We start from the raw sequence: 24,320 nt of genomic DNA, 5'->3' as shown, positions 1-24,320 counted from the left end.
GACTGGACTTGGAGCTGAGCCAGCTGCGCCCTCCACGACTAAGAGTGAAGGACAACAACTTGGCTGTTCCCCTTCCCCAACTCCCCAATAAAATCTTAAAAAAAAAAGAAAAGAATCACGTTTCAAGCCCATTCTGTGGTAGGTTTTATTTTCCAAAGAGAACGGCAGCATTCTCTTTCGTCCTCCAAGCTGCCGGAGGACTTGCTATGTCCTTTTACCTACAATGAGGCGGAGCCTGTGTCTCCTCCTCTTGAAACCAGGTGAGCCTTTGCAGCTGCTTTGACCGATGGAGGATGAGGACGGAACACTTACACCTTCCGAAGCTAGGGCATAAAAATGCTCCCAGCTTTTCCTCTGGGGACCCTTGCTCTTGGAACCCAGCCACCATGCTGAGGAAGCCCATGCCGCCGGCGGGGAGGCCCGTGAGAGGAATCGGGGCCCCTCGGCCACAGCCCAGCCAAGCTCAGCACCAACTTGTCAGTCAGCTGAATGAGTCATCTCAAAAACATATGCTCTGGGCCGTCAAGTGTCCAGAAACACTACCCCTCCACCAAGCCCCACCCAGCTACAGACTCATGAGCAAAGCAAGTGGTATTTTCACTGTAAGCACTACGACGGGGTGGTTTGTTCTATGGCAATAAATGATACACGTCTAAGCACTTTACACCCATCAACCCACTTCATTCTCACAACAGTCTATGAAGAAGGTAATATGGTTATTTCCACTTCAGACTTGAGGAAACTCAGGCGCAGAAAGGCTAAGGACCCTTCCTGAGCTCATGCAGCTAACGAGAGGCAGGGCTGGGGGCACAATCTAGGCTGGTTAGCTCCAACTGGGGAGTCTACAGGCCTCTCAAGAACGGGAAACCCAGAAAGGGAACAGGGTAGTGCTGAAAAGATAAAAAATAGAGCAGCGCTTCCACCGCTGAAATGGAGTTGCTCGTAGGAGGCGGGACATCTGGCTGCAGCCCGCCCTTGGTAACGCTGGCCCTTCTCCACCCAGCGCCAACATTTCCCCACTCTGATGCCAGCGCCCATTTCTGAAAGAACGAAGCCCCAGGCAGACAGAGGAGAAGGTCAAACCACAAGCCACGTTCCTCGTTCTGTTCCTGTGGAGCCAAAATGGGACTCGGAAGTAGAAGCAGCCAAAGGCAGGCAGCTGGATGGCGCTGCCATCTCATGTGCCCGCGCCCCCTCCTCTGCCACCGTCACACACCACGGCAGGAGCCGGTGTCCGAGACACAGCAGTCCTGGGTAAAATAAGTAAGAGTGCTGGTGCGGGGTGGGCGGCAAGGAGCGGGCACAGATGGCAGAGGACATTAGCGCCTTTGCCTCTGCCCTCCCCCGGATCTTTACCTGGCTGGCCCTCTTCCATCTCCCTCCCAGGTGCCACCTAAACTTCCTCTTTTCAGAGGCTCCCCCTGGCTCCCCGCTGGGAAGTCACAGCACCATTCCACTCTGTCCGTCTCTCCCTTCCACTGCTCTGTGCGTCCCCCTGGGTTTGCACTGGCCCCCTGGCAGGGCATTTATTTACTTGTGGGCCTGTTTAGTGCCTGCTTCCCTGCCTGGAATGCCAGCTCCATGAGGCACTGATAGAAAAGGACCTCTGTCTTGTGTACCGGGGTGTCCCCAGAGCCCAGAACAGTGTCGGGCATGACACAACAAGCACTCCACAAACATCCGAATGGAAGTGAAATGGAAGCTTTTGCCTGGAAGTTTCCAGAAGCACAGTCCCATGGAGGGCAGAGCAGGAGGGGTGATTCGCAGGGCCTGGTGGGTAGACCCCATGCAGAGTGCCATGGGGGTGGGGGGACAGTGCCCAAAGGGCCCTAAGAAGGGGCGTGACATGACCTCTTGGTGTTTTCAAAAGAGAATTCTTTTAAGGATTTGCTGAAGAGGGACTTTTTGTTTAAGAATAAATTCAGGGCAGAGCCTCAGGAAGAAAAGAAAGGAAAAATATGACACGAACCCGCTGAGGGGGGAGAATGGCGACTTCTCCCCTCCAGGGTGGACTTTGTTCCTTGCTTCTAACTATTCAGGCTTGTGCTTGCTCAGAACACCGACCTCGGCTTGCAGACTAGGTCCCAAAAGGCAGAACCCGATAGCTTGTTTGTGGCTCTTCTGTGAGGAGGCGGCTGAAAGGCCCTAGGTGACTAGGGCCACTGAGGGGCTTTTCAAGAAAGCCACAGGTCATTTCCAAGAGCCCCCTTCCCACCAGGCCCAAGCGAGCGGCTCATTTAGGGATTACAGAAAGGGCGCACATGGGAGGCAGGGAGCCAAGGCCCTGCCTGTTCCTTTCATTCACAGGGGCAGCAGCCTTGCGGCCAAGTCCAGAAGCACTCTGAGTGCATTGCAAGAGGTGGGGGCCAGGGGAACGTGTGGGTCCTAATTCCCTGCCCCCCCGTTTGCTCTGCTCCAACCGGTTCCAGCTTCCTCGGTTGGAGAAGTGGCCAGAGAGGCGATGGACACGCTCCAACTCCCAGGGGCTTGATTGTTGTATAAGGAAGACTCAGCAGCTTCCCGAAGGGGAAAGGACAATTACGGGTCGTAAAAGAGAAAAAGGTGGAGGTAGGTGGGGGGCCTGTTGGAGGTGAGAGGCCCAGGCGGCAGCCTGCGGCCTGCAGTACAGAGGGGGTGGTGTCCGGGGTGGGCACAGGGGGCCCTGCTCACTGGGGAACAGATTCCAGGGGCTTCCTCAGAATGAACTCTCTCAAAGCAGAAGGTGACAGGCTGTGCAGGGACTCCCCATTGCCCTGACTGGTCACCACTGGGCATGAAGTCCCAGGGGATGGTCTGTCCCCACGTCCCTACTGAGACCCACGGGGTCTGCTCCGGGTCGTCTGCCTGGGGGGGCCTAAGGCTCTGGTGGCTGTTAGCACCTACCTGCCCTGGCCTACTCCTGCCCACTTGGGCCCACTCTGCACTTCCTGGGAGAAAGGTCCCCAGGTACGTGACTGGTGCCCGCATCTTTGGGAGCATTTCCTTCTCAGAAAGAGCGCTGGCCACCGGAGCGGTCGGGCGGGCTCTCATCGCAGCACGGCAGGCCCAGCCCTGTCCTGTGTGCCCGGCCGGCCCTCACACGGGTGATTATTAGAGATCAAGAATCAACACATGCGGCATCGGACTTTGGCACCGTCCTCACCCGGGGCAGGGTGGGTTCTTCCGGGAGAGCTGGAAAGGCAAGGTGGAGGCATACCGCAAGCGCCCAGCTGGAGGAGACGGGATGACCTCACCATGGGGCTGTCTGGGAGCTGGCCCTCCGCTGCCTCCTCCAGGAAGATGGCTGGCCCTCGTCTCAGCATTTCCACCTTCCCAGGAGGCAGCTGGGCTGCAGCAGGCAGGAGGGTGGGAGAAGCCATTTTCCTGGCTCTCACAGAAAGCCAGCTTCTCCACTCGCAGGTTTCAAAAAGGCCAGAGCACGCTGACCCGGAACATTCTTGGCAACCAGGGAGACCCCATTCTGCACCCCCAGGGGAAGTTCCCCACAGGGAAAGGGTTTGTGCTATGCTTCTGGGGCCCTGGACAGACAGCGCGCATGTGAAAAGCATGTGAAAACCAGTCCGTAGCCTTTTCAGGCCCGCAGACCTTAGCCACCAAAGATTTATGCAACATCTACCCTTGAACTACCCTCCCTGAATCCTGGCCATCAGCCCAGGTGGGGGGTGAGCTAAAATCACTGGCGAGGAGACAGAGAAGGAACTGAAAGAAAGCCCTGAGCTGACAGGCATGAGACTACAAAACAAAAACAGAAAGTCGGCCTCAAAGTAAGAGGACAGGCAGACAAACCAGGATGACCTGTTTGCACAGATGGTAACGCTTCCTCTGCGCTGATGTAACAGGGCCCAGACGTTCCCTGCAAAACAGCTGGCTGCTTTGCATGCAGCCTCTGAAACGGCCCTGCGGGGAATCCAAGGTTTCCGTTCCGCTGGAGCACAGCATGCGGCAGCATCCTGGTGGCGCTGGGTAAATAGAAACAGTTTCCATATGCCGGCCATCAAGCTGCACCAGGGAGGAGAGGGAGAGAACGGGGCGAGGAGAGGGCGCCTGAGACTCGCTCCCATCCAGCCAGTGCAGGGTCTGCAGGGCTGGGAAGACCAATGGGCCTTCCTTTGGGGCTTGGGGCAAGGGGCTGCTTTGAATACTTTTATTGTGAGCTCCTTGGGAGAGGCAGCTCTTATCAGAAAGAATGCAAGGCAGTGACCGTTCTCAGCAGGTTTATACTGAGGAGCCCACCCCCATGCAATCCTTACTCCTTTTCATTCTCATTCTTACATGTATACAACCTCAAACATACGCACACACCCTACACATTGTCTTCAAGACAAACAAGGTAGCCCTGGGCGCCCAAATTCACGCCCAGCCGTGCCCCTCCCCCGTCCTCCATCTCACCCCCCAGAGCCTCAGTTTCTTCATCTGTTAACTGGGACTGGTGCCAACCGTGCTCTGGGCATCACAGAAACAAATGCCAATACCCACAAAGCACTTGGAGCCCCCCAGAAACCGGTGCCCACCAGAACGACAACGAGCAATCGCCTAACCGTTTGCCAGTTGTCACGGAAAGCCTCACTCCATGGGAAAATGCTGGAAGAGAAAAATAAACCACAGTGATACTGATGAGTTTTCCAGGCGCGGTGTCGCCACACTGCTTCTGTGCCGGCTGGCTCTGCAAAGGCCCCCAGATAAAAATCGGGCAAGGGACACTTTGCCGAAAGCAAGCAGAGAGCACGTTTCCTTCTGCCCAGGCCTTCTCTTGCTGATGACTGACAGCAAGATGGCGGGGGAGGCAGGCCCACGTTACCGTGGCACGCGAGTCAAGGCTGCGCACCCAGGCAGAGATCCCTCGCCAATATGCTGACCTCCCGAGAGGCAAGAATTGGCACAGAGCCCTCCCAGTTGAATCGTTGGCCTCAAGCCCAAAATGCATCCGGCCTAAGGCTTAGGCCAGAGGCGGAAAAAAAAAAAAATGAACGGCTCACCCTGACCGGTACCATGGGTCAAGCACTGTTCTAGAAAGAGGAACTCTGGTTTGGAAGTGGCCAGGATGATGTCCAGTACCACCTCCAACTTTGTTTCCGGCCAGCTAACCAGGATTCCCTGTAGATACATAAGACGGCCATGGAAGGGCCCTGAACTGGCTAGAAAGTTGAGAGCAGTAGCTATAAACAGAGGAGATGAAAGGGGCGAAGACTGGAAACAACAGGCTCTCAGGAGAGACTGGGAAAATAAGCAGCCCTTAGTGATGGAGGGTAGTGATTACTGCCCCAGGTGCCCACCCCCACACCGGCGACACAGGAACCTTACATTCCTGAGGTTGCCAACAGGACCTTGAGAGCAACTCTAGTAATTTTAAGAAATCAGGTGGTAATTTGGGGGAGAAAAAGGGAGAGTGAAGTTTACAAAGGCTGACCTTCCAGATGCAAATGAACAAGGTTTAACTCCAGGAGGCATTTATTCAGCGCCTGCTGCCTACACCAGGCATTGTGCTAGGCATCGGATTTGACAAAGGAAAACCATGAAGGTTGCCTTCGTGGAGTTCACTGTTAGGAGGCGAAAGGAGGGATGTCATCCCAGTGCATTAGAGCCGGAAAAGGATGTCATCCCAGTGCATTAGAGCCGGAAAAGGATGTTATAACAAGCCATCCCTCCACCGGGGCTGGTGGGCAGAGGCAGGGAGGAAGTCAGGGACAATGTCTGCACCGGCTTTTGAAGGATGAAGGATGAAGAGGTGTCACGCGGTGGGTGGGGATGGGGCGGGGGTACATTTGAGAAAAGGGAAAGATCGTGTGTAAAGCACAGAGAAGCAAACAGCTGGGCGTGTTTGGGAAATCTGAGGGTTCAGGAATCCTGAAACTTAAACAGCCAGCGACAAGGCTGACGTCCTGGGAATGATAACAAGAACAGCAGCTCCTGCAGCACTTCCTGCACACCCGACAGAGTTCTAAGGGTCAAAAAGCCCTGAGAACTGGAGACTGTTATCATCTGCAGTTTACAGAGAAGGAAACTAACGCCCAGAGAGGCTGTGTGATTTGCCCAAGGTCACACAGCAAGGAAGGGGCCAGGCTGGGGTTTAAGCCCAGGCAGCCTGAGCACAGGCTGTTTCGCCCCTCCCCGCCCCCTCCACAACTGCTTCTGTGAGGCAGGAGTAGCTGGTGGGCTGTAAACATCAAGGAGATTCAACTTGAACCACTGGGGTCTAACTGGAGCATTTTGACCAGGTGCACCCATCAGAAATAGGTAGCCAAGGTGGTCCAGTCTTGGTTAACATTGTAACCCCATCTACACACATCCTGCAGGGGTAAAACGCAAGTTCCTCTTCCCAGGGGAGCCACGGTGAGATCAAATTTATAGGGCAGTTAACTTGCCAGGAGCCACCAAGTTCATTTCCATTGTCTAATCCGCCTCCCCACCCTTACGAGTGTCTTGGCACAACTGCCGACCTCCACCCCTTTTGCAGAGGCAGAGAGAGAACAAGTGGTTTGCTAGACACCAGCAGGTAATTTCCTAGTGAGGCAGAGCCTGATTTCTACCTTCTCTAGTCCGTGCATTTCAAGCCTCACCTTGCAATAGTACTTCCTGCTGCTGTGTCACTGGGTTTATTATGAAACAAAAGGCTTTCGCTCCCACCAGTCAGGCATCACAAAGGATTTGTTGAGCACCTACCATGTGCAAAGCGGTTCAGATGCTTTGAAGAAAACATCTGTAAAGACCATGCATTATCTCAAAGGCCCTGCTCTTCACACACACACACACACACACACACACAGAGGCATGCAAACTCCACTGTGTTTACCCAGTGAAGAGTGCAGCACCTGTGCGAACATCTGTCTGTATTCACTTGGAAGCATCAGAAATGCTAATTGTGAAACACACAGGGATCAGGACGGGAGCCGCCGCGGAGCAAACGGAGACGAGAGGCATTTTTCACTGCACACTGGCACTCTCTGGGCCCCTGTACAGGGTCGGCAGACAAGCAGTGCTCAGAGGAACAAGGCTGGCTGTGAGCCGTGCCCTCCATGCAGGCTGATGGTGTCCACTCAGCATGACGGATCAGAGGTCCAGTCTAACCCCTACCTGGGCACAGTGGGGGGGGGTAGGGGGTGCTGGCCGGACTTACTTTCCATGAACACTGGCCACGGCCGGGCAGGAGGCTCTGCTCAGAAGAGCGGCAACCAGGAGGCACAGGCCCCTTGGGGAAGTGACAGTTGGGAGGAAGGCTACATCCTGCAGAGAGCTGGATGGCTTCTGCAGGGCCCTGGGCTTGCCTGGCTAGCGCTGCTCCCAGAGGCAGGAAAGGCTGTGCAGCCAGTGGCCAGGGACCCAGCTCAGCCTCCTCTTCCTGCCTATGCCTCAGTTTCCCTTTCCTTCGAGTGGGGAAGGCTGCCCCAAAGAGGCACCATGAGTAAAGAAAAACAGAAGAGAAACCAAGACGCCATCTTAAAGAGTGGGCCGGAGATAAAGCTGCTCGAGTTGAACTAGGTCTGCAGTGCACCCCGATGGCGGTCAAGGAAGCTCACGTATTGTTCCCCAGTTGGTCACAACTGGATCCTTAAAAAAATGCAAAACCCGGCTAACTCTCCTTAAGAGGAAGTCAGAGAATTTAATCAAAGCAAAAGGGAGCTTAAGTCCTCAATTCAGACAGTCCTTAGCATTACATCCTCTACTCAGGGGGGCTCGGGAAAGGGCGACATTACTACCCTGTTGAAAGCAAATTCCTGATACTTGACTATTATTTAGGATTTCCACTTATTGAGTTGCCACGGTGAGAACGTTCCAGGGAATTTTCCGTTTACTCTTTATGTCAGCCCCGAATGGAGGAGACATTCTTATCTCCATTTTATAGATGAAGAAACCGGAGCTCGGGATGAAACTGAAGCTTAGCGCCTCATTCAAGGTTGCACAGCTAACAAGAACGAGGTCACGCGGAAAAGTCAACCCCACCCTTTGCTGTAGACGGAGGGACTCCAGAAATGTTAGAATGCTGAGGAGTATCGGCAGATACCATCACTCTCCCAACACACACGTTTTGAACAGCTTGAGAATTCTCCCAAGCCACCCCCGTCTCCAGATGTGTGAACCCTACACACCCTGGGACAGTGTTGGATCCAAAAGGAAATAGTACAAAACAACAGGCAACGAAACCAAATGAGCCAGTCGGCCTGGAGGCGGAGGGGGCTTTGGTTCTGTGCAAATCTGAGCCTTGTCGAGGCGACCAGACTGGCTCCAGGGTGTGCAGTAAAAACTGTGATTCCAGACAACGAGGCAGGCCAGCCAAGTGTGAACAGCCGAGCCTGTAAGAAGAGGGGACCCTCGAGAGTCACAGAGAGAAGACATCACGCTTGTCGACGACCACCCACAAGTGAAAGCCAACGCATCCGGCAGCTTGGAGAGGCTCCAAGCCATTAGCCAGCACTGAGTACAATCGCTCTTCCCGAGCTGATTTTCAGCAAGAGCTAAAGGAATAAGAAAAAAAATAAAAGCCTCGATCTAACAAAAAAGAGATGAACAAGAGAGAAAGGCAGCCTACGAATGGTGGGTGGTTGTGGGGTGAGCTCAGATGTAAGGGAAGGTGGGAATGAGGCACGCAGAACTGAGACAGCAATTATGTGGGCTCCTAGAGAACAGCAAAGCCCTAAAAGCAGAGACCTAAATGTCCAAAAAGTAGGCTGCTCCTAGAGGAAGAAGGGGCCAGGCCCTGCCTGGGCTATTTTTGGCCTTATCACATGTGAATGAGTCTCCTTGTCACGCCAAATGGCTCCAGGCACTGGCTAAGATGTGACTAACAGAGTCACCTGGGACCTTGGGTGTTTTTGGAACCTGGTGACTCATGTTATTTGATGTCTATTTATTAAGTGCCTGGGGTATGTGTAGAAAAGACATGGTCCCTTGCCTTTGCAAAACTTGTACTACCAGGAAGAGGCACACGCAAAACAGGAACATCTAACCAGGCGTAATATTGGGTTGGGCACGATATCATACTGCCCCGTACAACCCGGCCACCCCACATGGGCATCACGGAGACACAAGCAAGAAATCCACAAGACAGGTTCAACCTCGATGGAAGGGCACGTGGCTTACAAAACCCACCTCGACACTGGATGAGCCAGGGGGTATTAATCATACTACAAAAGGATGCTTGGCCGAACTCAGCCCTCCTGCCTGTATTTTAAATGATCTACTTCACCAAAATCCTATTTTCTCAACTTTCAGGAATCCATCGTGCCGCCATGCAAACCCCAATTCGGTATGTAAGACATTAATCATATCTATCACACGGAGGTGCTGGCTGGGAAGCCAGCAGGGCTCTGAGCACGGAGACCAGAGGAGGTTCAAAGAGCGTACTCAGAGAAGAGGATGTGGAAATACAGCCACTACCCTAACCGGTTAGGGAGGGTCAGCAGGACAAAGGTTTTTAGCTGAAGAAAGCTGGAGTGGGGATAGATCCGAAGCCAAGAGACAGTAGCCCAAAGGGAGGTTTGGTAGCGGGAGTGGTTTAAAGACCGAGATGCATGAGATTACATGAGTATTGAATAAATGAGGTTATATGGGCAGCCCCCCGTTTTAAAATGTTTGATGATTGGTTCCGATTTCTGGGTTGGAGGAAAAGAATGGAGGGCAGTCAGCCAGGAGTGTAACTGAGGCAAAATTTCTCATGGCCTGGAAAGTGCTGGGGCCACTGCCAGGCCGCTGGGGCCAGGCAAGGAAGGAAGACGGGTCAGGGCGCTTGGTCTTCAAGGGCTTCGTCTTTCACTCGATCCAAGACCTTGGCCTGAACTCGCAGCAAGTGAGCGGGTCTAAGTTTATGGTTTCCTTATCTCCACTCGGTGGTTAATGAAACTTTCAAGGCCACTAGAGCCTGGGCGGAGAACTGCTACCTCTGGGTAGGGCCTGAGCACGGAGGTGGCAGGGCTTTGCGACTATGGTATGCCATATGCCTACCTGCCCGGGGGCCTGCCTGGCACATGGCGACCCACTAGTGGCTGAACCAATGAGCTCCACTGCTCCATGATCTGCCCGTGCAGGTAACGTCCCTTCCCACGCCTTAAACTGCACATCTGAAAAATGGGGATAAATTCCAATACTTCAGAGGGAATATTAGGATAAACCGCCTATATAAACATGACTGCACACATCCTTTCTGACTTCAATTGGTTGCTTACTGCTTTTAAAAAGAAAGTAACAAGCCTGGCTGTGGGGAATACTTATACCGTCGAGTGGCAGAAAGGGCCCCGACTGGCAGCTATTGGATTTTCCATCGGGCCAGGGAGCAGGGGTGGAGGCACCCACAGAGCGCCCATAGGAGGTATTTGCAAGTGTTCCAAATGCAGGCTGAAGCCACCCAATCTTCACTTAGGAGATTCCCCGGATGCAGGTGAGTCTTCTGTGGAAAAACAAAGCCCCCAAATCATGCCTTTAAAAAAGTAAATACAGCGGCAGCCGGTTAGCTCAGTTGGTTGGAGCACAGTGTTCATAACACCAAGGTTGCCGGTTCGATCCCCACATGGGCCACTGTGAGCTGCGCCCTCCACACCTAGATTGAAACAACACTTGACTTGGAGCTGATGGGTCCTGGAAAAACACACTGTTCCCCAATAAAATTTCTTTAAAAAAAAAAAGTAAATACAATAATATTGTGACAGCGTGGTACGGTGTCAGATGGTCGCTGGATTTATCATGGCGATCGCTTCTTTAGGTGCCTAAATGTTGAACAACTATGGTGCATACCTGAAACTCATATTATGCTGTATGTTCGCTATATTTTAATAAAAATCTTTAAAAAAAATAAATTTTTAAGTGAAAAAGTAAATAAGATTAGGATGCTACTGTAATAGTATGCTCTTGTTTTGCTTCTATAGTGAAAATACACAGGGACTGCAATCCAAAAAACATTTTTTTTTTTACTTTGTCATCCAAATGCCCCAGTCGTATTCCGAGAGGCCAATGCCTCCATACATGAAAGGTGGTGATGAGGACAGACGCCAGCCCTCTTTTGCTCCACTGAGGGGACACACAGGCATGAAGGCTTCATTGTGAAGAAGAGAGACGGTTAGATCTACGCTTCCTGGCTGAGCAGGCGGAGAAGTTTCTGATCAGCCCTGGGTTGAATGGATTGTTTAGGGGGTTGTGTCAGTGCCCTGGGAGGAAACAGAAGCTTATCTGCCAGACGCAGTTAGAAGCCAGGCCTTTGTAAACCAGGAGAGTGGGTCCCTTCTGATCCTAAGAGCTGGCATGGTGGAATGAGGCAAGGCATGGCGGGGTGGGGCCAGGGCACAGCAAAATCTATTCCTTCCACCCTCTGCTGTCTTTCCCGAACGACTGTCTCCTTGCCAGGTACAGCTCCTGATCTTCCTAAGAGGCACCCTCCTACGCCCAGGCCAGGAGAGTGGTGAAAGTACTCATCCGCGCAGTACTATCCAGATGTTTCCTGGGTGCCTAGGGTGAGGCAGAAACTGCGCAAGTTCAGAGCCTGGTCAGGAGAGAAAAGGGCCAAACCCGGCTCCGGCCACTGTGAGGACATCCTGGGAGTAGCCTCTCCACCTACCTCCAACCCCCCAGGGAGAAAAGTAATCTCTCCTCAGGGCTGACCCACTTCAGGCTCTTGAAGGGCGGCTATCAGGGAGGCTAGAGGCCGCATCCAGAGGTGATAAGCGGTCAGAGGGCAGACGCTCTGTCGTCACTGTTACTTTCTGGCCCAAACGCATGTAACAGCCATGCCCTGCTCAACCAAGTCCAAGTTGCTGCTACCGGTACTTTAGGCTCTCCACAAAATAGGTCTGCCTGCCTGCCCAGTAATAACGGCTCCCATCCACCGAGTGGGCTCACTGAGGCACGCTGTTTGGGTTTAAACCCCGGAACAGCCCTTTGAGGTAGCATTGGTATTAGTTTCCTTTACGGATGAGGAAACCGAAGCCCAGAGAGGTTCTGTCAAGTGCCCAAGGCCCCACAGCAGTAGAGGGCAGAGCTGTATTCACACTCAGCTAGCTTGACCCAAGAGTACACGCTCTTCACCACACCCCAAATCCAACGGGACCCCGGCAGACAGCTCTGGCCAGCACAGGGAGGCTCACAGCCCCGCCTTCCTCCTGCCCACGCCACGTCGGTCCCTCGCCCCAGCACCCCCAACTCCCACCTGTCCATAAGCTGATCTGCCTTCATTGTCATTTGCCCTCTCGCCTCCTACCACGGTGCCAAGTCCACGGTGCTGTACTGTCCGAATTTACTCCAAGGGCTACGAACTCAAAACACCTGCAGGTACCCGGTGGGTATCAAACGTGGAAAGCTGGGGGAGTGTGAGGCCACAGGGGCTAAGCGCTCATGCTGTCACCAAGCGTAACACCTGTTTAAAACACCATTCAGGCCAAACAACACAGGTCCCATCATGCCCCTGGGCCACAGCTTCCAACCACTCTTTGCAGGGCAGCCTGAGTGAACTGGAGACATTCCCCTGAGATGGGACTTCATCGCGCCCCAGCGCGGCCTTGGAGGTGGAGGGGAGACACCCTCCAAGACCTGGATCCAACCTCTCCCCCCACCACCCTCCAACCCAAACACCAGGCACACATACCCACTCACTCTGATGCTTCCATCTCTCTGCTCCTTTCCTTTGGGATGGCCTCTCACTTCCTGTTCATCTTCGCTTTAAAGACTTAGCGCACTCCAGTATGGTCTCTCTAATGCCTTTCCTGACGCTTCTCCATCCCTGAATCGGGTAGACTGATGCCGTTTCCTGCCCCATGTTCCGCATCCTTGGGAAGCCACTCCTACCCCCTGCCCATCTGACTCTCCCCTCCTCTAAATCCTTCCACGATTATAACATACGCCGCAAATGCAGCATGTCACGTACGCATTTCCCTCACTGCCCACCAGACCACGGATCCTTTCCCAGACATAATCCCATCTGCTCCATTTCTTATAACCTTCACAGCCGTTGTTCTAAGCGCTTAAGAAATGTGAATACGTGCCAGCCAGTTGAAACCCTGTGAAGTTTTCCAGTTGACAAGAAGGCAATGATTAAAAGAAGAATTAGAAGACCAAGACTAGCTATTGAACTATTACTTTTTTTTTTAACTTCTAACACCTGCTTGAATCTTTATTACACATCTCAAAATCAAAGCTAAAAAAAAAAAAAAAAGTCCCAGCCAGCTTGGATCAAACAGCTAAGAAAAGAGAAGATGGTGGTCAAGTTGGATAGGATGCAGATAAGAAGGAAAAATGGGAAACGGGTCCTCCAGCAGAGAGAGAATCCCGCGAACAATAACACAAAGGAAAGAGAGAATAAACAGAAATGGGAGATAAAGGGGCTCATGGGACATGCGCCTACCTGCTCCGTCCCCTCCTCACCTACCTGGCTTGGCTTCGCCTTCTAGCTCCAGCCTCGATTCTACAGGTGGGTGGAATGTGGGACAGAGGGGACATTCCCCCAGCCAGTTTCGACTGCCACTCAGTGCCAACCAAAGGTCAAGAGTACCTCCCGGGCCATGGGGAGGTGGCTGGTTGGTTTTGTACTGTTTCCTTATTTTGAAGTTGTTTGTTCTAACAGAAAACTAAGCCTGCACTGGTATGTTCTACGTCAGATATCATAAAGGGGCAGTGCGTGGACCAGAGCTTACTCATTGGCTGTGCTGAAGAAATGCGCATTAGTTGCCAACATTTAGAAATCAGGCTTCTGATTAAAAGCGGAGGTTCCAACTTCTCCTGAACCATTGGAAAATGTGATAACAATCAGCCCGTGATCCCACATGATCACGAAAGGCCAGACTGAAGTAGCAGGGATCCCTGCAGACATGCACACCCCCTGCCGTGTCCCAGGCTCACCGGGCCCATGGCGGCCGAGCGCTTGGGTCGTCGCTCCAAGGGCACTTCCGCTGCACCAGACCCTCACAAGTGGTCTGAACAGAGGAAGAACCGCACATTTTTATAACCAGATAGGGACCTCGAACAGAAAACAGCGTGAAAGGCAACCCAAGCACCCATGGCCTAAATGGATTATTCAGTTCTAGGACATCGTCCAGGCAAGTCCCGATGTGGGGTCCCCTGCCCCCGGGAACCAGTGACCTCGGGGTCACCCTCCTCAGCAGCCCCAGCTGGCCCCCGATCCAAGGCTGGACCCTCCTTTCCCATTCCAAAAGCTTGACTCCTGTGGTTTCTCATTTCAGCCCAAACTGTCTTGTTTCCACCACCATGATATAAAATTTAGCCAAATGCCTGTGCATTTCAGGAAGAGCTGAGAAGTGCACGCACTGAGGAGAAAGCTGTAGACTTCACGGCTGGGTGAAATCAGGGCTGTTCTTTGTGGTTTTTTGGGGGGCTTTCCCCCCACTTACTCATATCTTCCACTTTCTCTACAAGTGACACGGTCCCATACAGCTTGTACAATGAGGCCCCATTGGTTTTGCTATTTTTACAATATGAAAGGGAGTTCTAGGTATGGAATGCCAGTTTAGAATAAAATGCCTTGTAGGAAATGGAAGTTTAATTAAAAAAAAAAAAAAAGGAAGATCAAGATAGAAACCAGCTGTCTCTTGGAAAAGAAATTCACCCTGAAAGTCTCTCTCTTCCACGGAGCTGTACTTCCTGGCTGCGTGAGCTTCGGTCGCTTCCAGCCTCTCAGAGGCTGTTTCCTCTTTGTCAGATGGGGATACTGAAAGCACCGACTGCTCAGATCGGCTGGGAGGACCCCGTGAGGGAGATGGCCCACGAAAGCGCCTCGGACGCTGACTGCCTTGCACGTGACAGGGGCTCCATACTCGCAATTATTTTTACTGTATGTGACCTTCCTCAGTTTGGACTGGTGGAGAGACGAGGCAGAGAGTCGGGAAATGTCCAAATCGGGGAATTCACCCAGCAAAGGGGATGAGAATGAAAAGCTGTCCCATGGGCTTCCGGGGCGCGAAGGTGTGGTGGGGCGGTCTGAGGCCCGACATCCCTCCAGGGCTTGGTCCCTGGGTGCTTCCTCTAAAAAGCAGGGGCTTCCTTTTCCTGGGCCCCGGTGCTCTAATTGGAGGCAGCCCCAGGGAGGGCGCCGCAACCAGGAGCCACCAGAGGCACACTGCTGCGAGCCCTCAGAACCTTCCCACATTCCCTCCCCAACCTGGAGTGTGAGAAGCTGACTGTTCTGGCTCATGAAGCGCTCTCGGAGCAAATGTGAATTTAGACACCCCTACGGCGATCGGGAAGGAGCAGTGCAGCAGGCCCACCAGCCCGCACCCAGCTGCCACTACCGCCATTTCGATGCGGCAGCTTTCTGCGTGCGGAAGGGGAGAGATGGCATTTCATGGCAGGGGGGCCTGAGGCAACAGACAGGATGCCCCCATGAAGATGTAGAGGGCCGAGGAAATGAAAGGCTTCCAGTCTCGGTGACGAGGCTGGAACCCAGCATGGCGGGTGCTTGCTCATTTTAATCGGTGCCTCTGCTGGCCCGGTGACACCCGGCGTTCTGCCTTGGCGAGGCCCTAAGAAAGCCAGGGGAATGACTCCGGCGGATCCAAATGCCCACGCTCCCTGGGAGGCTGTGAAAAGCTAATTGCTGTTGGGTCTCCAGCTGCCATGCTGCCTCTGCTTCCCAGGCTTGGCAGTGGCCACCTGCTGTGCCAGGAGTGAGGCAAAAAGGATCTGGGTCTTGGCCTAGCTTCAGGACCCCTGCTCATGCATGTGCCATGATATTCCAAAGAAGCAGCCCAGTCTCTGGCCACGACAATACCCCCTAGGACTGGCTGAGCCCTTACCACGGGCATCACACAGGTGATCTTACAAAATCCCCCCAGTGGCTGCCCTGGGAGATGCTATTATGAACCCATTGTACAGATGAGGAGATTGAGGCTGGGAGAAGCGGAATCCCGGCCTCGGCTAGGATGGGAGGCCTAGCTGGCTCCAGCGCCCGCAGGCTTAACCACTTCACCACCCAGAGTATCGTAAGTGACAAAAGCTACGCAAGTCTCTTGGGCTTCACCCTTAGGCAAGGATGCTGGGGACGCTTGAGTCAGAGAGAGAACCACAGGCCCAGGTTTATGCGATAAAGCCCACCTTGGGCTTGATCGCCTTTGGGTATACAGCTTGACTGCTCTTCCTTTCCGGCTCGTTTTTGGCTACATCTGCCCTCGGGCTAGGAGCTCTGACCCTGACTGAGCCTGATGCCAAGGGGCTCTGGCTGCATGAACGCTCTGGAAAGGGAGCCAGAGTGCCACGTTGGCCCCCTGTAAGGGGACAGTGACATTCCACATGGCTAGGTACCTCACTGAGTCGCAGGTAACTCCCAATATCATACTTGGCATCAGAGTCAAGGAGGGAAAGGTCCTCCGCTGCTCTGTTACCTTAGGCCTTGTCACCTACGTGGCTTGTCCCCTGGAAACCATGAACCACCAGCACCAATGCAGCCCACGAGATTAAGTGCTCGTTCAAGCCTCCGTCACTTCCCTGGCCCCCAATACCTTTTTTGCCCTGCTTAGGCAGCTGTTGGTTTAAACGCGACAAGAAGGCAAAAGCTGAGTGTGACCGAATACCCTGGAAAACCCCTTATATTGTCCACAATGTCCAGACTGTGTCTGGTGGTGGCCCAGACCGCTGCCGGGTGCCCAGCGCAGACGCTGGGCCATCTCTAAGCTGCACTGTCAAAGGCCAGCCCCACTGACTGTGTTCAAGGTTATTCCTGATTTCCAAGCTTTAAATACCTCTGCTCATACCTGCCTCCTTTATCAACCAGACATCTTCTGCCTGTGAGTCATTCAGTAGCATTTTGGCAGCCACTCTTAAAGCCCAGAGGTATCTGAGTCTTGGATAAAATCCATCCTCGCCCATATAAGGGGGGGAAAAAAAAAAAAAGTCCAAACCCTTCAGTTTCCTGCAGGGATAATGTCCCAGCATAGGTCATCCCTAGATAGGGTAAAAGGTCATAGGCAGCACCCCCAGGTGCCGGGGTACCTGCATCTGAGCGAAAGGCAGGAGCATCACAGGCTGAATTGTGTCCCCCTAGAATTGCTACGTTGAAGTCCCAGGACCCCAGAATGTGGCTGTGTTTGGAGACAGGGCCTTTAAAGAGGTAATTAAGGCCAAATGAGGTTACTGGGGTGGGCCCTAATCCAATCTGACTGGTGTCCTTATACGAAGAGATTAGGACACAGGCTGGCAGACAGAGGGATGAACATGTGAGGAATTAGCCAGAAGGCGGCCGTCTGCAAGCCAAGGAGAGAGGCCTCAGCGAAAACCAAACCTATTGGCTCCTTGATGTTGGACTTCCAGCCTCCAGCACTGTGAGATCATATATTTCTGTTGTTTAAGCCCCGCCCCCCTCCTCCTCCAGTCTGTGGTATTGTGTCATGGAGGCCCAAGCAGACTAAGACAAGGAGTAGGTAGGTCCAGGGCTAGAGGAAGGCATTGGTGACAGCCGCTGGGTCGGGGTGGGGGCCCAGGTTCGATCAAGGCTCACGCCCTTAGAAAGCCCGCTTCGTCCTCAGGGGTCCATGCCCACGGACCTGCCAACTCTGCTGAAGACCTCCGCCTGCGCTCTGCCAATGCCTTACTACCTCGAGGGTTTATATCAGCCCCTGGCTGGGGACAACGAGGGCAGCTTCCAGGACAATCAGCTCTGTTGGGAGAAATGAGACTCAAACCACTGGTTAGGAGAAGAGGCAGGAGGGGACGCTGCCTGCCTCTGACTAGGACCCTCAAACAGCTACTTCCACGGGCGACAAGGATACAGAAACCCAGCCAGGTTCCTGTGACCGTGACCGGTGGAGGGTACCATCGAGCTGGGCGATACAGAGACGCATGGCACTCAGGGCCTACATCAGGTGATCAGATGGTTAAATAAGTAATTACCTCACCGTAAGCGACTTGTAATAATGGAAGCCTAATCAAGATACTAAAGAAAAGGGCAGTAATTAACCCTGTCAGGAAGGGGAGGTTCCTGAAGGCTTCAAAGGAATGGGATTATCAGCACGGTTCTCAAGACAGAACTGAAGCTGAGGAGCAAACAAGAGGCTGGGAAAGACATTCCAGACTGAGCTATCAGCAAGGCAGAGAGGTTGAAGAGTGCAGCGGGGAATTCGTGGAACCAGAACAGGGGTCGGCAAACTTGGGAGACGGAAGAGCCGATCCTGTCCCTCACGACAATTTAAAAATTATTCGAGAGCCATCAAGCAAATGAAATCACCGTTATGTGAATGATAGCCTTTAAACATTTGATCGATGAAACTAGGATAGTTTTATTTCCATTTTCAATTGTACTTCAGAGCCACATGGACGCACCCAAAGAGCCGCGTGTGGCTCGCGAGCCGCAGTTTGCCGACCCCTGAACTAGAAGCCGTGCGCCATTGTGGACTAAGGCAGGAAATGAGGAACCGTCAGGTAAGAAGGTGCTAGAACACGCAAGGCCTCACAGCCAGCCTAAGGCGCTTGGTCTTCATTGTGCATGGGACCAGAGAGTCCTGGGGAGCTTCAAATTGGGGAAATTACCAGGTCAGATTTATGCGTTAGATGGAATGCTCAGACAACAGGGAAGGGGGACGTTGGGTAGACGGTCAACGCCAAAATCTGAGCATGAAATAACAAAAGCCTATACTAAGGGAAGGAAGGCCTCCTCTGAAATCCCTTCTTTTCTGAGACAGGCCCCAGTGTTATCCCAGCCAAGCTTGGTGCGTTACACCCACTCAGAGGTTAGCAAATGTCCTGAGAGAGGAAACTGAGGCACTGACACACTGTGCAAAAAAGCATCCTTTCCCTGGACCCTGTCAGTTTTAGATTTGTTTTTTTCTTAAGAAACAAACCAAAATAAGCCACCAATTTTGCCAGGATAAGGACATCCCACTAGCAGCCTATCCAAGGTTAGTTTGACTTTTTTTGTTTGGCTTACATCCTGCTCATCAAGCTCTGTCATCAGTTCAAAACCTGATCTTGGGCCCGCAGAGTGGCTCAGTTGGTTAAGAGCTCGCTCAAGAGTCCGAGCTCTGAGCAACAGCGGTTCGATGCCCGGCCCGAGCTGAGTTGCTATTGAGCTGCCAACAGGTGGCAGGATGGCTCAGCTTAAAAAACAAAAAACAAAAAAACAAAAAAACTTAATCTTGACACAGAACTAGGTTGCTCTTCCCACTTTGATCCCACAGGTGAGCTGGACACCTGGCTATCAGCTCTGATACTTTGGAAGGACTTAAAAGGAGCCAATGCAACAACGATTAGAATTCCAATTTAGCACCTTGAGGCTATTTCCAGAATGATCCACACCCTGAGTATGTCAACCACCTTCCCTTACAGCCTATTCCCTCGTTGGCCATGGACAGACAGCCCCCCTCACTAGGGGACGTCCTACTCTGAAGCTGAGACTGTCATATTCATTTACACCCCTTTCCCCAAAGCAGCTTACACCGTAGTGTAAGAGACAAGATCAGATAAGCATTGCTGCTTACCAGTCGTGTAATCTTGGACAAGTTACTTAACCTCTCTGAGGCTGTTTCTGCCTCTGTAACATACAGATAGTCACAATAACTCTATCTTGAGGTTACATGATGAAATAATCTATGTAAATGCTAAGAACCAGTGCTTACATTTAAGGGCTTATGAAGAAAAATGGAGGAGGAGGAAAAGGAGAGAGAGGATCAGGAGGAGAGGATGAAAGGGAAGAAGAGAGGGGTGACTGGTTAGCTCAGTGGGTTGGAGCGTGGTGCTGATAACACCACAGTTGCCGGTTCGATCCCCACATGGGCCACTGTGAGCTACGCCTTCCTTGAAAGAGTCAACTAGGCCATTGTAGCATGAAAGCAATGTGTAACCAATGACCACGGCTGTTCCCCAATAAAGTTTTTTTTTTTAAAAAGCGGGGGAGGGGAGAAGAGGAGGGGAAGGAACTTTGGATTCAGACAGTCCTGGGTTCAAATCTGTGCTCTACCACCTACTGGCTGTGTGACCTCAGGCAAGTTACTTAGCCTCTCTGACTCACTGTCTCCTCCTCAGTGAAGCAAGAGATACTACTGCCTACCTTGCAAAAGGATCTTAGTTAAGATAAAGGATAAGAAGGAGCCTAACACTAAGCTTGGGCATTTAAGAAGTGTGCCTGAAACCAGAGTCTCCGCTCTCTCAGCACTGCAACAGCTCTGAGGGGAAAATCTTGTTTCCATTCTAACCTTCCTGGACCACCCAGTTCTGCCACCCTAGACGGTGTGAACATGCTGAAGCAAGGTGAGGCCGGTTTATAGGGAGCCAGGCCTCCCACTGCACTCCCATCCACAGGAACCCTTCATCACTTCCAAGGAGAGGCTACTGAGCACCCCGCGACACAACGCTTTTCTCTCTGGAAAAAGGAGACGGGAGGGCCAGGGACAACTTTCCCTGAACGCAAGTGTCGTCACCTGTTACCTGGAGGACAGCAAGGCCCCTCTGTCCCGGCTCAGGGGCATGGCTGGCAGGAGAAACACCTTTTTGCTAAGGAGACCCTCCAGGGTTAGTCCCTGACGTCGTAGGACCCTCTGTGAAAGGCAAGTGATTTTAAGCCTCTCCTGCACCCAAGGCCTGAGCAAATGATGCAAATGGCTTTGGGACAAGAACCAGAAAGGTTTTTAAGGCCTCTCGTTCTGCCAGAAACACACTTGAACTTCAAAAAATTTAAAGCTCACGCCCTCTCTTGGGTTCACTTTGTGCGAGGTTATGATTTAGAGGAAGACAGAGCAAAACCCCAAACCCTCAAATCAATAGATCATGACAAATGCTTGTCCCCTTCTACCCTGTCCTGGGCAAGGTAGGACCCACAACAGCGCAAGCCCCAGCGGGAAGCAGCAGTCACCTCTGCTTTCTTGCCAACGGCTTCAGATTGGGACAGACGGAGGCCAGTGTTGAAATCTGTTTCTTTTTTTAACAAGGAATGGGGGCAGGGAAGCTAGCCAAGGAGCAGGTGTGCCTCGGGGCCCCACCGAGTACCCATGAGCAATACCAGGGTGCCTGAGGCGCTAAGGGAGGCGAGGGCCCTGGGAGCATACCTAAGTTGGGTATAGGAGTAGGACCCCAGAACCTCCCAGTAGTTTCTGTGTCAGATCTTGTAGGTCAAATGCAAGGTCAGGCATTCGGGTACATGCTTCTGCTATCAGACCACCAAGCCCACAACTCACAGCCTGAAGTTGTCCCCCGCCCTCCACCCCAAGCCCGCCTTACCAACTTACTTCTGCTAGGCAGCTCCTCTTGGTCCAGGCCATTGGAGGGAGGCAGTGGGGCACCCCCACTTTCGTCCAAGGTCAGAATGAGGGGAACGTCGTCATCTAAACTCATGGCCACGGCCATATTCTCCTCTCCTGCAGCCCTCAGGATGTGATGTCTAGGGCTGTAAATAGTCTCTGCTTTGAGCTCCCTTTCAAAGCCACAGGCCCAGAGGTGCTTCTTAGAAACTCCTCCATTTGAGGCATCTTCTAGGGTTTGAAGGATAAAAAAAGAAAGACATTTATTAAAATACAACCACTACTTCAGTCTAGTTGTGAAAGACGTCGCTTCACTTGTCTGTTCCCCTCCCTCAATTCCCCAATAAAATCTTTACAACAAATAAAATAAAAAACAATAATAATAATAAAATACAACCACTACGGGTGAAAATGTTCTGGAATTAGTGGCGATGGTTGCTTAATCTTGCAAATACACTAAAAACCACTGAAGTGTACCCTTTAAAAGGGTGGCGTATATGGTGTGAGTTTTATCTCAAAACAAAAGCACTGCAGTATAATTGAATTTAAAAAATGAGAGGAAAAAAACTCTGCAAGAACAAGTACTGAAAAGTTAATGGTAATTATGTCTGGAGATTGAGATTATCACTAATGTGTTCCACCTCTACCTCTTTGTCCTTCTTTGTGTGTGTGTGTGTGTGTGTGTGTGTGTGTGTGTGTGCATGTGCGTGTGTGTGTTTTGTAAAGACATTAAAGGCTTAAAAATACACAACCATTAAAATAATAGTAGTTAATACTGAGTGAGTGCTTACTATATATACCAGGGACTGTTCTAGCAATTTTTAAATAAAGCTGACTGAAGCTTCCTAGTGAATAAGGATTATTATCCTTCATTATAGAGGGGGAGACTTTATGCTCAGAGAGGTTAAGGAACTTGCCCCAAAACCCACAGCTAGAAAACCAAACTTTTGAACTTTGCAATCTGACTCCCTGTGCTCCTCCTAGCCACGACACTACTTCTCCAAGTCTCAACCCTGGTATTTAGACAGCACCTAGCTCCAATGACCTGTAAAGAGTGTGTCAGGTCACTTATATTTGCCCACAGCATTTCTTATATAGGCTTTATTCTCCTAGATGTAGGTGTTTGAGGAGGAAAGGGAAGACTAGAGTGTTTTTTAAAATGATGTCCGGAGTCACACAGCAAAAGCACTCATCCTGAGCTCCCAATTTCAAACACTCAGAACTAGCCTGTTACAGTTCCTATTTATACACATTCCCATTTCCTCTGGGGAGGACCTAGAGAAAAGCAAAGACTCAGCAGATTTGACAGCAGACCTTTGAACTTGAAAACAACAGCAGGTTGCTTCCTCCTGCTGTGGCTCTCTGGGCTCACTCAACTTTGCCTCCAGACTAAACCCTGAATGGCAACCCCACCATTGACTTCTTTCACGAGCCATTAGAATAACCCCAAGCAGGTCCCTGGGTGCCCATATCTTCTTAAAACGAAGCAGCAAAAGTGAGCACAACTCTATTTGCTATGCCTACAGCTCTCTTCCCAGCAAACGTCCTGTGAGATGTTTTGTTGTTGTTGCCGCCTTCACATCTGGGGATTCTTTTTGCTTTTAAATCTCAGTATTGGGGAAACAGAAGAGGAAATATCAAATGAAACGCTACCATTTGGCTGTCTTAAGAATTATGTGTTTTTAGTTTTTTTTGGTTTAACTTTTTCACCACAGATATTTTCAAACATACTCAAAAGTAGAGAGACTATGTAAATGAACTTCCTTGTACCTACCACTCAGCTTTGACCATTATCTACATTTTGCCATTCTCTCTTGTGTTTATTTCAAAGGCAGGAAAATCTATTCTCCCTTTCAACTCATCAAGGTTTCCTGATTTTATTATTATCATAATGGCTAGTGGATTTTATTTTAACTGTTTAATAATATATGACTGTTTGCTTGCATGCACTGTCTTAGTTCTCTGCCTCTCAGCTGGGGTTATTTTGCGCGCACACACACACCCCTCCCAGGGGACACTAGCACTATATGGAGACATTCTTGATTGTCACAACTCAGGGGTGGAGGTGCTAGAAGATAGAGGCCAGGAATGCCACTGAACATCCTACAATACAAAGGTGAGACCCTCAGCAACAAAGAAATTAGTGGCTCAAAATGTCAACAGTGCTGCTATTGAGAAATCCCCACTTTACAGATGAGGAAACTGAGGCATAGAGCAGTTAACTTAACCTGTCTCTTATAAGTAAACAGCAGGGAAGTGGTCGAGGCAGATTTCCACCTAGGCAGTCTGAATTTAGGGATCCTCCTACCTAGATCCCGCTTAACCGTTATCCTATACCTCTGCCCAGAACCAGTCCCATAATCTGAATTTATTCAAACCCATCATTTTAGAGGGGAAAGTGAGGCCCCGAGCCGGGAAAGGACCTGCCCAAGGTCACAGAGTGCAGGGCTCCTGAGTCCTAGCCCAATGCTCCTTCCACGGGCATTGCTTCCCGTTCTATAAAGGACCCAAAAGGGAAGGGTCACCACTGGGGACAGGTCCCAGGAAAGGGCCAGCAGCCTGTCCACTCGGGCAGCCTGACCCGGCATGAGCCTCTTTCGGGGTCGTCCGAGGGCACCAGGGCGACCAGCAGTTGAGGAACGAGGGTGGAAACAAGAGTGTGGGCTCCAGCTCCACGTGCTCCCAGCCCTGGTGTGGGCGCCCGCGTGGGGGTCGCCCCAGGAAGCCAGGGAAGAAGAGAGGGGGTGCAAAACCCCGGATTGGGCTGGAGGGAGAAAAGCGCGCGATGACTTCCTTGCAGTCCCTCTGGGCCCAGCCCGATCGCCTCCCACACCACGGTACCCAGCCGCAACCCCTTACTTCGCGCCCTCTGACCCCTGACCCCTGCCCTCTCCGTCTAGCTATCCCTCGCACCCCTCGGATTCTTACACGCGCCGCCCCAGCAACCCGGACCGCGCGCCGGGCTCGGCACCGTGCAGCCCAGCCTGCCGGCGCCGCCGCCAAAGCCCCGAGTCCGGAGCTGTTGCAGCCGCCACCGCCGCCGCCGCCGCCGCCGCCACTTAAGCTGCTGCCACCACGGCAGCTGCGCCAGTTCTCCCATCCACCGCCTACTGTCCCCTCAACCCCGCCGGCCCCGCCTCATTCCCCCTTCCCTGCAGTCTATTGGCTCCT

The 24,320-nt window shown here is 52.0% G+C and overlaps 1 long non-coding RNA gene across 1 annotated transcript; it reads right to left on the bottom strand.

The window, feature by feature from the left end:
* Nucleotides 1-17,538: 17,538 nt before the first annotated feature.
* LOC109382263 (uncharacterized) lies at nt 17,539-24,239 on the bottom strand. Its single transcript, XR_002123907.1, has 3 exons — nt 24,078-24,239; nt 21,138-21,380; nt 17,539-17,578 (listed from the first exon to the last, which is right to left on the bottom strand). It is a non-coding gene; the product is annotated as an uncharacterized LOC109382263 (long non-coding RNA).
* Between the last annotated feature and the right edge of the window lie 81 nt (nt 24,240-24,320).

This window comes from Hipposideros armiger, unplaced genomic scaffold (genome assembly GCF_001890085.2).
Source record: "Hipposideros armiger isolate ML-2016 unplaced genomic scaffold, ASM189008v1 scaffold_62, whole genome shotgun sequence".
Taxonomy (NCBI): Eukaryota; Metazoa; Chordata; class Mammalia; order Chiroptera; family Hipposideridae; genus Hipposideros; species Hipposideros armiger.
This window is presented reverse-complemented; position numbering and strand designations above follow the sequence as displayed.